The sequence below is a fragment of the Gossypium hirsutum genome, chromosome A03 (genome assembly GCF_007990345.1).
Source record: "Gossypium hirsutum isolate 1008001.06 chromosome A03, Gossypium_hirsutum_v2.1, whole genome shotgun sequence".
Taxonomy (NCBI): Eukaryota; Viridiplantae; Streptophyta; class Magnoliopsida; order Malvales; family Malvaceae; genus Gossypium; species Gossypium hirsutum.
In genome coordinates, this window is record NC_053426.1 from 72,876,689 (window position 1) to 72,892,047 (window position 15,359).

At 37.0% G+C, this 15,359-nt stretch overlaps 1 non-coding gene across 1 annotated transcript; it reads right to left on the bottom strand.

The window, feature by feature from the left end:
- Window positions 1–12,374: 12,374 nt before the first annotated feature.
- On the bottom strand, window positions 12,375–12,479 carry LOC121227790 (small nucleolar RNA R71). Its single transcript, XR_005925313.1, has one exon. It is a non-coding gene; the product is annotated as a small nucleolar RNA R71 (small nucleolar RNA).
- Window positions 12,480–15,359: the final 2,880 nt, after the last annotated feature.

The following is a 15,359-nucleotide window of genomic DNA, read 5'->3' on the forward strand; positions in this document are numbered from 1 at the left end:
ATATAACTGCTTATCCCGCAAAATTTGCAACACTAGCCTCAGATGCTCAGCATGTTCGGTCTCATCTCTTGAATAGACCAAGATGTCATCAATGAACACAACTACGAACCGATCCAAATATGGTCTGAAGATCCGATTCATCAAATCCATAAATACCGCAGGGGCATTAGTGAGCCCAAACGGCATCACTAAGAACTCGTAGTGACCATATCTCGTCCTGAAGGCAGTTTTGGGTATGTCTGATTCTCGAATTCGCAACTGATAATAGCCCGATCTCAAATCTATTTTGAGAACATTGAGGCTCCCTTCAGTTGGTCGAACAAATCATCGATACGCGGTAACGGATATTTGTTCTTTATCGTCACTTTATTCAGTTGACGATAGTCAATGCACAACCTCATGGTTCCGTCCTTCTTTTTCACGAACAATACTGGTGCACCCCAAGGTGAGAAACTTGGTCGAGCAAAACCTCTATCCGTCAATTCTTGCAACTGAGCTTTCAACTCTTTTAACTCGGTTGGTGCCATACGATCGGAGCTATCGAAATCGGCGTAGTCCCAGGTACAAGCTCAATACCAAACTCTACCTCCCGAACAGGTGGTAAACCCGGTAATTCTTCAGGAAAAACATCCGGGTATTCACAAACCACCGGCACAGATTCGGGTTTCTTTTCTAATTCTTTGTCATCAAGTACATATGCAAGGTATGCTTCGCACCCTTTTCTTACATATTTCTGGGCCAACATTGCTGATATTACAGCTGGCATCCCCTCCAAGTCCGTAGACTCAACTCGGATTACTTCGTTATTTGCGCACCTCAAATCAATAGTCTTGCTTTTGCAATTCACAACCGCATCATGCGCGGTCAACCAATCCAAACCAAGAATAACATCAAATTCATCAAACGGCAAAAGCATCAAGTCCGCCGGAAAACAGGAACCTCGAATTTCTAGGGGACATTTCTTACACACTTGTCGACAAGCACGTAACGACCCAAGGGATTTGACACCCGAATTACGAACTCAGTAGACTCAATAGGTAAAGTCTTACTGGATGCTAAGGTTTCACATATGTAAGAATGAGTAGAACCGGGGTCAATCAAAGCAATTACATTAGTATCAAAGAGAGTAAAAGTATCGGTAATAACATCAGGCAAAGAAGCATCCTCGCGGGCACGTATAGCATAAGCTCTAGCAGGCGCACGAGCCTCGGATCTGGTCGTAGCATCTCTAGATCCTCTCTGACCACCACCAGCATTGCCCGTATTTCCAGATGGTCTACCTCGAGCAGTGGTAGCACCCGGTTTCCCACTCTGATTTACATTCTGTTCAGACAACCTCGGGCAATCTTTAATGAAGTGGTCAATTGATCCGCACTTGTAACAGGAGCGGTCAGAGAATCTACAACTCCCCGAATGCCATTTACCGCAATATCGACATTTCGTTCTGTCTCGACGTTCATTCCCAACACTGGCGACCGAAGTGCCTCGTGTACCCACAGGGGGTCGATCACGATCTCGTCTAAAAAGGCCCGAAGTGCCTCTAAACTGGCCCGCATCATCTCGAAATTTCTTCGATGCCTGTTGAAGAGACTTTCCCGAGGATCTTTTACGAAACTCTCCAGTTCCCTCATCAACTTTTTGTTTTTCTTTTCTAAGCTCTTCGGCTTTACAAGCTCGCTCGACAAGTACTACGAACTCTCGTATTTCAAGAACGCCAACGAACATTTTTATATCTTCATTCAGCCCATCCTCGAAGCGTTTACACATAATAGCCTCGGACGAAACACATTCCCGAGCGTATCTACTAAGTCTAACAAATTTTCGCTCGTAATCAGAAACTGACATAGAACCTTGCTTAAGCTCAAGAAATTCCTTCCGTTTTTGATCAACAAATCTCTGACTGATATACTTTTTCTGAAACTCAGTTTGGAAAAACTCCCAAGTTACTTGCTCTCAGGGCACAACAGAAGTCAGAGTACTCCACCAATAGTAGGCAGAATCGCGTAGCAAGGAGATAGTACACTTTAGGCATTCATCGGGTGTACAAGATAGCTCATCGAGTACCCGGATAGTGTTGTCCAACCAAAATTCAGCTTGCTCGGCATCGTCGCTATCCGTAGCTTTAAATTCAGTAGCCCCATGTTTTCGGATTCTGTCAACTGGGGCTTATTTGACCTTATTTGGTCAGTTACCGAAGGTATTGTAGGTGCGGGGGTTGTATTAGTCGGGAAGGGAGGTTGTGGAACAGCCGTATTAGTTCGAATGTATTGGTTGAACCAATCATTCATCACGCTATAGAAAGCTTGTCTAGCTTCATCATTCGGGTTACTAGCATTAGGTTGAGAGTCCACTGGCGCTGTCCCTTGTGCGGGAGCAGGCGCTACACTCTCAAGATCATCAGCTACCGCTCGGTCGGGATCGGGATCCATTACTATAAATAAACACAATTGCAAATGTCAGAAATCACCACACTATCAAATAATCACATAAAATGGCATGTATAGCTAGACCCAACGCATTACGGTAGTCCTAGAATCGACTAAACCGTAGCTCTGATACCAATCAAATGTAACACCCCGAACCCGAGACCGTCACCGGAGTCGAACACAAGGTGTTAACAAATTTTAAAAATTTTCCAGACACTGCCAATCTGCGTAATAGTCTCTTTAAAAATCATATCTTCAGTTCAGAAACTCAGAATCCAGTTCCGTAAATTTTCCCTGAAACTAGACTCATATTCCCATCTACATATTTTTTTCTATAATTTTTGGTTGGGCCAATTAGTACAGTTTATTAGTCAAAGTCTCCCATGTTACAGGGATCGACTACCCTGACCTTTGCGCATTACGACTAGGATATCTCCCTGTACAGGGCTTCAATACTGATGCCGTTTGTTTCTATAGAAACTAGACTCAGAGAGGAATTTATACATATATGGCTTGACTCCTAATTGACTCTGGTTAATTTATAATGAATTTCCAAAGTCGGAACAGGGAATCCAGAAACCGTTCTAGCCCTGTCTCACGAGAACCTGAATATCTCTTAACATACTGTCCATATGATCGTTTCGTTACTTTCCTATGAAAATAGATTCATCAAGGTTCGTTTACATAATTTATTCATTATTTAATTCCAATCCTACTATTTTTAGTGATTTTCCAAATCTACATTACTGCTGCTGCCAGCATCTGCCTTTAAGGTAGACTTTACCTATTTCATAGTTTCCATGATTCAACTAGCCCTTTTTGCATAAGTAGCACAATTTATGATAGTGATTAACCATTCCCATGGCCAATCCTTGTCAAGCCTATCCACACCTCTCAATAACCATATCCATACCAAATGATTAAAACATTACACTCAAACATATATAAGCCATTTTCGCATGGCTATCCGAAATTATACAAGTCCAAAGGGTCCATGACCCACAACAAACGGGTAGTCCTATACATGCCATTTCGAAGTTCAACCAAAATTGTACCAAAAGGGGGCTTTGATAGTGTGGGCGACTTTGACTTCAAGATCCCGAGTCCGATAGCTGGAGAACCAAAACCTATAAAACAGAGGAGCATGAAACGGAGTAAGCAATTTATGCTTAGTAAGTTTTGAGCAAGGAATTCCAGCACAACAAAAGTATAGCATTCATATAGCTAAACGGATAATTTCATATGCACAAATTTTCGATATCATACTTGCTTCACATTACCAACCCTTATGTACATACACAAAAGATCAACTTAGCCAAAGGCCGGTAGCTCGTTTATCAACTGAGCGAATACTTATTTGTAAGGGCTCAACTAAATTCAAGCACATACGAAACATACCTCAATGTTGGGATGTTTCTAGAGTATTAACTGAAATTTTTACAGCAAGATCATTCATTCCCAAATCACGTACCTTCGGAATTTAACCGGATATAGCTCCTCGTTCAAATGCCTTCGGGACATAGCCCGGTTATAGTAACTCGCACAAATGCCTTCGGGACTTAACCCGGATTTAGTAACTCGCACAAATGCCTTCGGGACTTAACCCGGATTTAGTAACTCGCACCAATGCCTTCGGGCTTAGCCCGGAATTAGTATCTCGCACAAATGCCTTCGGATCTTAGTCCGGATATGGTCACTTAGCACAAAGCCTTCGGGACTTAGCCCGGACATCATTCAAATAACCATGCACATTTAACAATAAATCATGGCACATTCGTATTTCATTTTCGTTAGCAAAACTCAAACACAAGACACTTATCATTCTTGTAATTTCGGCTCAATAGCCACACACAAAGAGCATGATTTTGATTTGCTTAAAACATGATCTAATCAAATCTTAATTTAAGCTCTCTTACTCAAGAACTTACCTCGGATGTTGTCGAACGATTCCGATGGCTATTCGACCACTTTTTCCTTCCCTTTATCGGATTTAGTTCCCCTTTGCTCTTGAGCTTAATTAAACAAATAAATTGATTTAATCATTTGAGCATCGAAAAGAGGAACACAAGGCACTTAGCCCATATTTATACATTAGACATTAAAGTCACATATGTACGGAATCATGAATCAAACTCAACATTTTAGCTAATTTTCCCCCTTGGCCGAATTTTCTAAGCCAAGACAAAAGCATCAATATGCTTGCCTCCAACCGAATACATGCAACACCAAATCTTCTTCCTATGGTCGAATATGCATGTCTATGTTGGGGCCGATTATATGATTAATACTTCCTACAAGTATGGTTACTTGTATTGATTATAAATATCATCTTGTTTCAAGTTCAAAACTTGGCTAATACACACATATATACACTAGTAAAGCATCCTCTCCCTTTCCATCAATTTAACACATGCATTGCTCATTAACATACAAAAGTTATATTCGGCCTTAGCACACAACTTGCTAGCCGATTCTTCCCCATCTAGCAACCAATGCACATATGTGCTCACTCAAAAATGCTAAAAAGGAGATTCAAGAATCATCAATCCACCATCACATGCATCATTAACAAGCTTCATATTTAGCATGCAATGGCATTAACACAAAATCCACCTAGGCCGAATATCATCCCCATGACATAGCAAGGATTTGAACCATGGGCTAATTAGAACTCAAGCTAGCAACTAAAAACATGCATGAATCTCATGGCACAACCTCAAACATACCTTAATCTAGATATAAGTATGGCCAAACCTCCTCCTAATCCTCTTCCAAATCAAACATGAAGCAAGAACTCCTTCCTCCTTCCTTAGAATTTTCGGCCAAATGAAGACGAAAAAAGATGAACAAAATTTTCTCCTTTCTTTTCTTTAACTCACGGCAATGGGGGGGGAAAGACAACCACACACATTTTTTTTTTGTTTCCATCATATTCCCTTTCATTATTTTATGCCCATGCTCCTTATTTTATTTTTCCTAACATACCTCACTAACATAACATGTTTGTGACATGTTTCCACTCATGATGCACTAACACAACATGTCTATGACATGTCTTGCCCATCACACTTGGTCTACCATGCTTGTCATGGCCGGCCACTACTCATTAGGGGGGAATTTGACATGCAAGTCCCCCCTTTTTCCACATGCACTAATAGGTCCTTACGCATTGACCTATCACACTTTAAAATTTTTTCACATAAGTCCTATTTGATGAAATTCACTTACAATTAACAAAATTCAAACACGAAATTTTCACACATGCACATGTACATATAATGAGCATCAATTATGACGGTTAATTATTTTTACGACTCGGTTTAGCGGTCCCGAAACCACTTCCCGACTAGGGTCAATTTTGGGCTGTCACAGTGCTGGTCTTGAATGTCCTATCGATGGTTGAGGTCCTATATTTGTTGCGGATACTCTACAGCTTCTATAAATAGCATCGTGTAGCTTACATTCTGACCCATAGTTTGTGTGAGCAGGCCCATTTCACAGCTCGTGTGAGCAACGATGTAAAGGAAAAAGGAAAGGCTATAGTTATATGTTTAGCACACTTCATGTGAGCTTTCCCGCGTATCTAGTGTTATTCTAAATGGTTCAATGAGCATAAAAAGGAAAGGAATGGTAAGTGTTCAAATGAACTATGTCATGAATTTATCAAAAGGATTGAAATTAAACTGTTCAATGAAAGTATACCTATGTTCATGAAAATGTTGGATTCAAAAGTGGCATGTTCATGTTTAAATAGCTTACCTTATGATAATTTTAAGTGAATTATGTGTTAATGCACTAACCTGTGTTGTTGATGGTGCTTAGGTTTGTGCCAAGCTTATGGTTGGATTATATCATGTTTAATTTTAAGGTTATGCATTGAAGTGGTAAGTTATGTTCATGTTTTATGAACTTACTAAGCATTATATGCTTACGTGGTTGTCTTTCCTATGTTTTATAGATAATTCGAAGCTCGATCGGTTTGGAAGCTCTTCGAAGACCTATCACACTATCCAACGATTATATCAATAGTTTTTGATGTTTTGGCCAAGGCTATAATGGTATGTATAGGTGGACTTGTGTTTAATGTTTAGTTGAATGTTAGTTGATAAGTTTTGCATGTATATGTTATTTTGGTCGATGTACTTTTGGTACTTATGGTGCCTTGTTGATATGTGTTAATATGGCTAAGTTATGATGCATGAAAGGTATGGCTCAAATGGTGAGTTATATGAAGTGCTAATGGTTATGTTTGAGGTATGATTTGGTAAAAGTTGAGTAATGTTTGAGGATAGAATTTTGATCAAGTACATGCATGGTTGGTAAGTTGGTATGCTTGCTTTTGAGGTGCCTTACATGGCATATTGGTTGAATGATTTTAGACTATTGAAATGGTCATTTCAGGTTGGTTTTGATCATGTTATAATACCTTGATCATATGCACTAAAATACTTTTAGGTGGTTGCTCAAGTTGGTGTTGGAAATGGCTTGATTTTGGCCAATTTCATGTTCACACAGCCTGAGACATGGGCGTATGACTCAGTCGTATGTGACACACTGTAACACCCCTCACCTGTATTCAATGCCGGAATAAGGTTATGGAGTGTTACCAGACTTATAAAACAATTAAACATTCACTTTGAATATATTTTCACATTTCATACGGTTATCATTCAATCTCAATCAATATGTCCCTAATACGAGCCTACGAGGCCCAAAAACATGATTTAGAAGTGGTTCAGGACTAAACCGAAAACTTTATAAACTCATAGAACATTTAGAAAATTTTTCTCAAAACCGGGGACAAATGCCCTTGTAGCCCGGTTGTGTGTCTCACACAGCCAACAGACACGCCCGTGTGCACATTCAGAATAGGAGATCATGGCCGTGTCCAAGCCTGTGTCTGACCCCGTGTGACTTGAGTCACACGGCCAACACACATGCCAGTGTGGCCTAAAATTGGCCATACACACCCGTGTACCAAGCCGTACCAAACTTGTAGGGTATACTGACTTAGCCACACGGGCAAGTCACACGCCCTGTGTGAAGCATACTGACTTGATTTTCATTTCAACACCAGAGGACACACGACCATGTAATCTGACCGTACGTCCTACACAGTTGAGACACACGCTAGTGTCTTTGCCTGTGTGGACAAAAATAAGCTATTTACCAAGCCATTTTGCCACCCAAACTATGCTCACCTGCATCAAACTCAAAGGCACAAAATCTTAGCATTAATAGGCATTCTTCTAAACTCATCCAAACATAAATCACACCATTTTATTACCAATCACAATAAGGCACACATAATCCACCTTATGCCAAATAATTTAATACCAATACCCAAAATCTCAAATCATCAATATGGATACATTCATACATGCATTATTTAACCTAATATCACAAACATGTTATTCTTCAAATATGGACTATTCATACTCTGAATACTAATTCAAAAACTACCCATCGCAATTAGCTTTTATAGGAAAATTACCAAACTCAAAACAAAGGCCATCTGCACACTTATATACGTCATCAAAATCACCAATATAAGCCAACTCACATGGCTATATATATACAATCCAAAACATAAACATTTAAAAGTCAATTCAAATGGCCAAAATCATTACCAAAAACATAATCAAAATGACCAAAGTCCCTATACATGCCATATACTCAAAACATAAATTCAAAAGTACCAAATTGATAGTTGAATAGTGTGATGTTGTCTCTGACGATCCCTGAGTCCGAGCTAGCTTTAAAGTTACTATAAAACATAGAAAATTAAACAGAGTAAGCTATATAGCTTAGTAAGCTCATATGAAAATAATAAATAAGCTTTACCACTCAATTACAAATCAAATTAAATGACATAACATAAAACAATGCTTTAATCCCAAACTTATATGAACTTAACCACATACTTGATCATAAACTCACAACTTCCATTGATTCAATGCTCGTATAGTTTTCAGTACATACATGTACCGTTACTTATCTATTTCTCACCAATTCACATCTTCGATATACCCGTTGAACCATTAAGAATAGAAGTCAGATACTCAGGAGTCTCGCACACTAAGTGCCAATATCATGGCCCGAAGCCAACTCAATATATCTCGCATCCAAAGTGCTAATATCTGGGGCCCGAACCCAAATCAATGAAGCTCACACCCGAAGTGCCAATACATGGCCCGAAGCCAAATCAAAGTATCCCCTAATGACATGTCACTAGTAATCCTAATCTATTCCTAAGGTTCAACCAGGATTTCGAATATTGATTTTTCGTCGAATCACTATCGAACATATCTGTTGTCTTGTATTCATAGTTTATACATTATCAAAGCATATAAAATACATTTATAATGAAACTTATAACATACGATCTTATCTTGAATACAAAGAGGGCTAAACGAGTCAACTATTCCGTAACCTTGTTCTTTGCCCGATCTAAGTCCGTATTTCACGCTTCTTGATCTATATGTAATCAAAATCAACTTATTTAATCATCTCTCTATTCAATTTAATCCAAAATTCACTTTAAGGCATTTTTACACAATTGCCCCTCAATTTCACATCTTTTACAATTTAGTCATTATTTCATAAAATCACAAATTAATACAATTTAACCACAACCCATGCTAGCCGAATTACTATTATGCCCCTAGCAACCCATATTTTTCATTCACATTTTACAATTTAATCCCTAATTTTCATTTTCACTAAAAATCACTTAACAAAACTTGTATATCTATCAACAAGCATTCATAACTCTATCAAGAAACTTCAAAACTCATGCTTATTCATCAATGGCATCATTCAAAATCTTTAACAATTTTGCAAAATAGTCCTTGGGCTAGCTAGACCTAGTTGCAACGATCTCAAAAACATAGAAATCATTAAAAACGAGACAAAAATCACACTTTAATTGAGCATCAATGTCTTAACCGAATGAAACCCTAAAATTTAGCTTTTCTTCCCTTCAATATTCGGCTAAGGAAGATGAAGCACTAAAATTTCTGGTTTTTGTTTTATTTATTTTATGTTTAATGACCAAATTATAAAATTAACCTTTAATTAAACATTTAAAACACCTAATTATAAGTCCATAAACGTCCACTCACCCTTATAATGGTCTAATTACAACATAAGGACCTCCACTTTAATATTCTATAGCTATTAGACACCTTTAACTAATAGCATACAAGTTTTACACTTTACGCAATTTTGTCCTTTTTATCAAATTAACTAATCAAACGATAAAATTTCTTAACGAAATTTTCACAGAAACATATTATCATGCCATGGACATTAAAATAATAATAAAATAAATATTTTTGCTTCGAATTTGTGGTCCCAAAACCACTATTTTAATTTGACTAAAAACGGGCTGTTACACACACGGCCATGTGACACAACCGTGTGTCCCCTGTAGGTTTTAAGGTTTGCAAGTCAGGCTGTTACAAAACCTAGAACACGGCCTGCCACATGGCTTGTGAGGCCATTTCGAGAGTTACACGGCCTGGCACATGAAAGTGTGCCTTGGCCGTGTGTCCTTATTTCTAATGTTACATGGCCTAAGACACGAGTGTGTGTCTCAACAGTGTGAATCACACGGCATGGTCACACAGCCTTGCGACCCCCATAGTTCAATTTTTCCATATTTTTCTTAAATGTTTCAAATGTTTCTAATTTAGTCCCGAATTGCTTTTAACGTATTTCTAGGGTTGAGGGACAATATGCTTGTATAAGAATGGATTATGTTATGTTTATATTAATTTTTGAAACATAAGTTTTTATGTTACGTTTATATGGTAATGCTCCATAAACCTATTTCGACGACGGATATGGGTTAGGGGTGTTACATTTATCTTCTCCAATGGCTAGTTTTAGGGTTTCAAAATGACAAAAAGATAAAGATGACAACTTTGGTTCATCTTTTTTTACTTAATTTTCTATTTAATTACAAAATTACCCAATTAACCTTTTAAAGTCATTAAAATTTCATTAAAACCTTATCCATAAACATCTACTATCTCATTAATTGGTATAATTATCATTCAAGTCCTTTATTTTAAGATTTCATAGTCATTAGACTCCTTTAGCAAATAAAACTCAACTTTTACACTTTTTACGATCTAGTCTTTTTCACTTAATTAACTAAGTAAACTTTAAAATTTCTTAACAAAATTTTAATACGACCTTACTATAATCCCATAGGCTTTAAATAAGTAATAAAATAATAATTCACTCGTCAGAATTGTGATCCTGAAACCATTGTTTCTGATATCATTGAAAATGAGTTGTTATAAATTGCTTAGTTTAGAATTTCTCTTTTCATTTTAGTTTGAGTTTTTCTCTTTTCCTAGGTTTTAGATTTTTTTTTCTTTGTTTTATTACAGGAAATCTTGTTTATGGATGCAAGTAGACTTTGTGGATTCGTTCTCATTCTTAATACACATTAGGCTTTTTCCTAAACTTTATACTTTTGATTTATTTATTATGTTTACTCTTTATATCGACTTTGTATTGTTTATGAAAACTATGAGGAACTAATCCCTCTATGGGGGATTAACAAGTGGAGGTATGATAGATTAACTATTTTGTAGGGTTACTCAACGGATCAGCTATTTGGGAAAGGAAGAACCTAAACCCTAGGCTTGACGACCCTAGGAAGTTATCAAGGTGGGAATTAACCCAAAATTCTTACAGCCTATTCTTGAATACGTTAACCCTGAGTCAGTCTGAACTGTGAGGTCAGAAGATAAGTTATTCTAGTGGACGTACCAGAAGATCCTACTAGGTTATCGACTAGTTGCTTGACGAGGAGCATGAAGTGATAGTTGATAAAGATCATCGAAGCGAGCTAATCACCCATAATCAAATCTGATAAATTTTACTTTTAGAATTCCCGATATTATTTTCTTTTCTTATTATTATTACTATTATTATAAAAACCCCAAAATACCTATCATTTATAATTTCATAATATAACCTATTTCGAGTACTAATTAGATCTTGTGGTGCTTAGGTTGAAATTGGCCTAGTGCTAGCCTCCTTTGGGTACGATCCTCGAAATACTTTCCAGGTGTTTCATTGTAAACAAAACTATACTATGACCTGACCCGTATACTTATAGATTTCGCCTCAATTCCTTATATTCTGTAGCATTATTCACACTTTAAATGTTAGTACATCCGGAGGCGGTCAAGTTGTTGGCGCTATTGTCGAGGAGGCAATGTCATTGGTTCAAATTTAAAATTTGCATTTAATTAAGAATAATTAAGAAATTTTTAGGTTATAGATACGATTTTTATTTTTTAAATTGTTGCTAATTTTCTCTTTTTGGGCTAGTGTATGACTCGTACTAGGGGACACCTATAGATCCAATCACAAGTCCAGAAAGAATAATACGCAAAATTCGTCAACAGCAACAACAACAATAGTAGATGCATAATAAACCACCGGCAGTAGGAAACGTACCACGTGAGAATCCACTGTTTGATGAAGCTAACAACAATAATTTAGAAGATCACCACCACCACAGCTACTCGCAAACCTACCAATGGCACGTAAGGAGAGAACCCTGAAAGATTACGCCTTACCAAATTTGGACATGATTCAAGGAAGCATAACGAGGTAGATTATCACAGCAAATAATTTTGATATCAAACCGGTAATGATTTAGATGATCTATAATAATCTGTAATTTAGGGGCACCATGATAGAGGACTTGAATAAACATTTAAAATGGTTCCTTCAACTTTGTGATACTTTCAAATACAACAAGGTCACCAATGACGCTATTTGTCTTTGGTTGTTCCCCTTTTCCTTGATCGATAATGCCTTCTTCTAGTTAGATTCGCAGGCACCAAGAACTATTACAACATGGGATGAGCTAGCAAGAAAATTCCAACAAAAATTCTTCCCTGTTAGCAAAATAGTCCAAGTAGGAAAAGAGATTGCCATGTTTAGACAACTGGAAGGGGAAAGTCTTTATAAAGCTTGGGAACATTTCAAGACATTGTTCCTAAAATGCCCGCACCAAGGATTACTTAAGTGGTTGCGATTGCAAATGTTTTACAAAAAGTTGGATGCACATGCGAGGTCTAGATTAGATAGAGCAGCAAAAGGAGCTCTTATGAACAGAACGTACGAGGATGCGTATGAATTAATAGAGATCATGGTGATGAACTCCTATCAGTGGCCTACTCTTCCATTATAAACACCAGCAGTTAGTGGACAGACTCAATTGTATTGAATTTGTAAATAGTGCACCGTTTATATATGGAGAAGACAAGCCACTCTTCCATTATATTAATAATCCTACCGAGGATGTAAATTACATCAGGAATAGGGGTGGAAACCCTTATCCAACTACTTGCAACACCGATTGGAGAGATCACCCAAACTTGAGATCGGGAGGAAATCAAGTTAAAAATACTAATTACCAACCTCCTTATTTGCAAAAACCTTAAAACAGGGCCAACCAAAATGACCATACTGTATGTGGTCAACATTTGGATCAAAACAAAAGGGAAATGCAACCAATAGGGACTGATGTAAAGCAGGTGCAATCTAAATGCCCTAATTTGATAAGAACATTGACTAAGCCGAAGGATAAAATGAGCCAATTAATGATCATGATAGGAGATATTAAAAGGCAAATTGGCATTGGAATACCAAGAAATTCTAAGAATAATCTTCAAAAAGAAGGGAATGAGGAAGTTAAAGAAATTACGCGCCGTTCAGGAAAAAACTTGAGTAACCTGGCAACCCTGACACAAGAGGAAGCAAAAGAGAATGCAAAAGGCCTTCCAAAAAAAACCTATGAAGCTTGTTAGGAACCAGAATCAGAAGAGCTCATCGGATTGGCAGTCGAACCAGAAGAGAAGATAAAATACAAGGTCACTAACATACAAGTATTGTTCTCTTCCAAATTAGAAGAGAAATAGAGACGGGATGAGGACGAGTTCGTAAGTTTTCTAAAAATTTTCAAAACATTGAATATCAACCTACAATTAATTGAATTAATCGAGAAAGTTCCTAAATATGCCAAAATTTTAAAAGAAACTATGTTGAGGCATAGGAAAATTAAGGTAGGAAAGTAATTAACATAAATGCGTCCTGTGGTGCTATTATTTCTAGACAGGTACCCTAGAAACTAAAAGACTTGAAAAGTTTTACAATTCCAATAGAGATAGGAAGCATTCGTTTTAAGAAAGCTCTATGCGATTTAGGAGCTAGTATAAATCTAATACCCTTATCTATTTACAAAAAACTCTGGGTTGGGGACCTCAAAAACAGTCAAATTACACTACAGTTAACTGACAGATCTGTAGTCCAACCTAAGGGAATGCTAGAAGATGTGTTAGTTAATGTGCACAATTTTATTATCCTAAAAGGTCTTGTAGTTTTAGATTTTGAAGAGGATCGAAAGATACCCATCTTGTTGGGAAGACCTTTTCTAGCCACATCCAAATCCACCATTGATATAGAGAAAAAGGAATTAACGATTAAAATCATTGGTGAAACTGACACTTTTAAATGTGGACCTCACCAAAATGAGAAAAGCCGAAGGAAATTAAGGGAGCAGTGTCATTACATATTTACCTTCGAGTCTAACTGCCCTGAATCCAAGGATATGCTTAATGTGATTAATGTAGGGTTAAGAAGCAAGTATAAGGAAAGATACAAGCGGAAAAAGATGAAGGGACATGACGACCGGTGGACAAATGCTGAAAGAGACCTAAGTGGGAATGTATCGGTGGAATTACTGGATGAATTCGGTGGTAAAACGTAACAAAAATTTAAATAAAATTTTAGAATTTTAGAATTTCTCTTTTCATTTTAGTTTGAGTTTTTCTCTTTTATTAGGTTTTAGATTTATTTTCTTTTGTTCTTTGTTTTACCACGAGAAATCTAGTTTGTGGGTGCAATTAGACTTTGTGATTCATTCTCATTCTTAATCAAATTAGGTTTTTTCCTAAACGTTATACTTTCGATTGATTTATTATGTTTACGTTTTATATCAATATTATATTGTTTATGAAAATTATGAGGAACTAATCCCTTTATGGGGGATCAGTGAGTAGAGGTATGATGGATTAACTGATTTGTAGAGTTACTCAATGGATTAGTTTTTTGAGAAAGGAAGAACCTAAATCTGGCTTGACAACCTTAGGAAGTTATCAAGGTGGGAATTAACCCAAAATTGGTAGCGCCTATCCGTTAAAACCTTAAACCTAAGTCGATCTGGACTATGGGGTTGGAAGATAAGTAGTCTTTGCTGACTCGTTATTCTAGTGGACGTATTGGAAGATCTTGCTAAGGTATTTACTATTTGATTGATGAGGAGCTCGAAGTGATAGTCGATAAAGATTATCGAAGCGAGCTAGTCACCCATAATTAGATCTTATCAATTTTACTCTTAGAATTCCCAATATTATTTGCTTTTCTTATTATTACTATTATTATAAAACCCTCAAAAAATCCCTATTATTTATATTTTCATAATATAAGCTATTTCGAGTACTAATTAGATCATGTGGTGCTTAGGTTGAAATTGGGCTAGTTCTAGCCTTCCTTGGGTAAGATCCTCAGAATACTTACCAAGTATTTTGTTGTAAACAAAACTATATTACAACCTGGCCCATATACTTGCAGACACCACCTCAATTCATTATGTTTTGTAGCAGTATTCACACTCTGGATGTTAGTACGTCTGTAGGCGGTCAATAACATATAAAACCACATAACTCTTTTAGGTACATGCCAAATATTATATACCTCTCTTTCAAACCAACTAATTTATATCTTGACATCATATTGCTTATATAATTGCATACTCAAAACATCATCTCAAATACCAAATACACAATTCAAACTATATCACTATATAAGTAAACCAAAACAACTCATCAGTAGATGTCA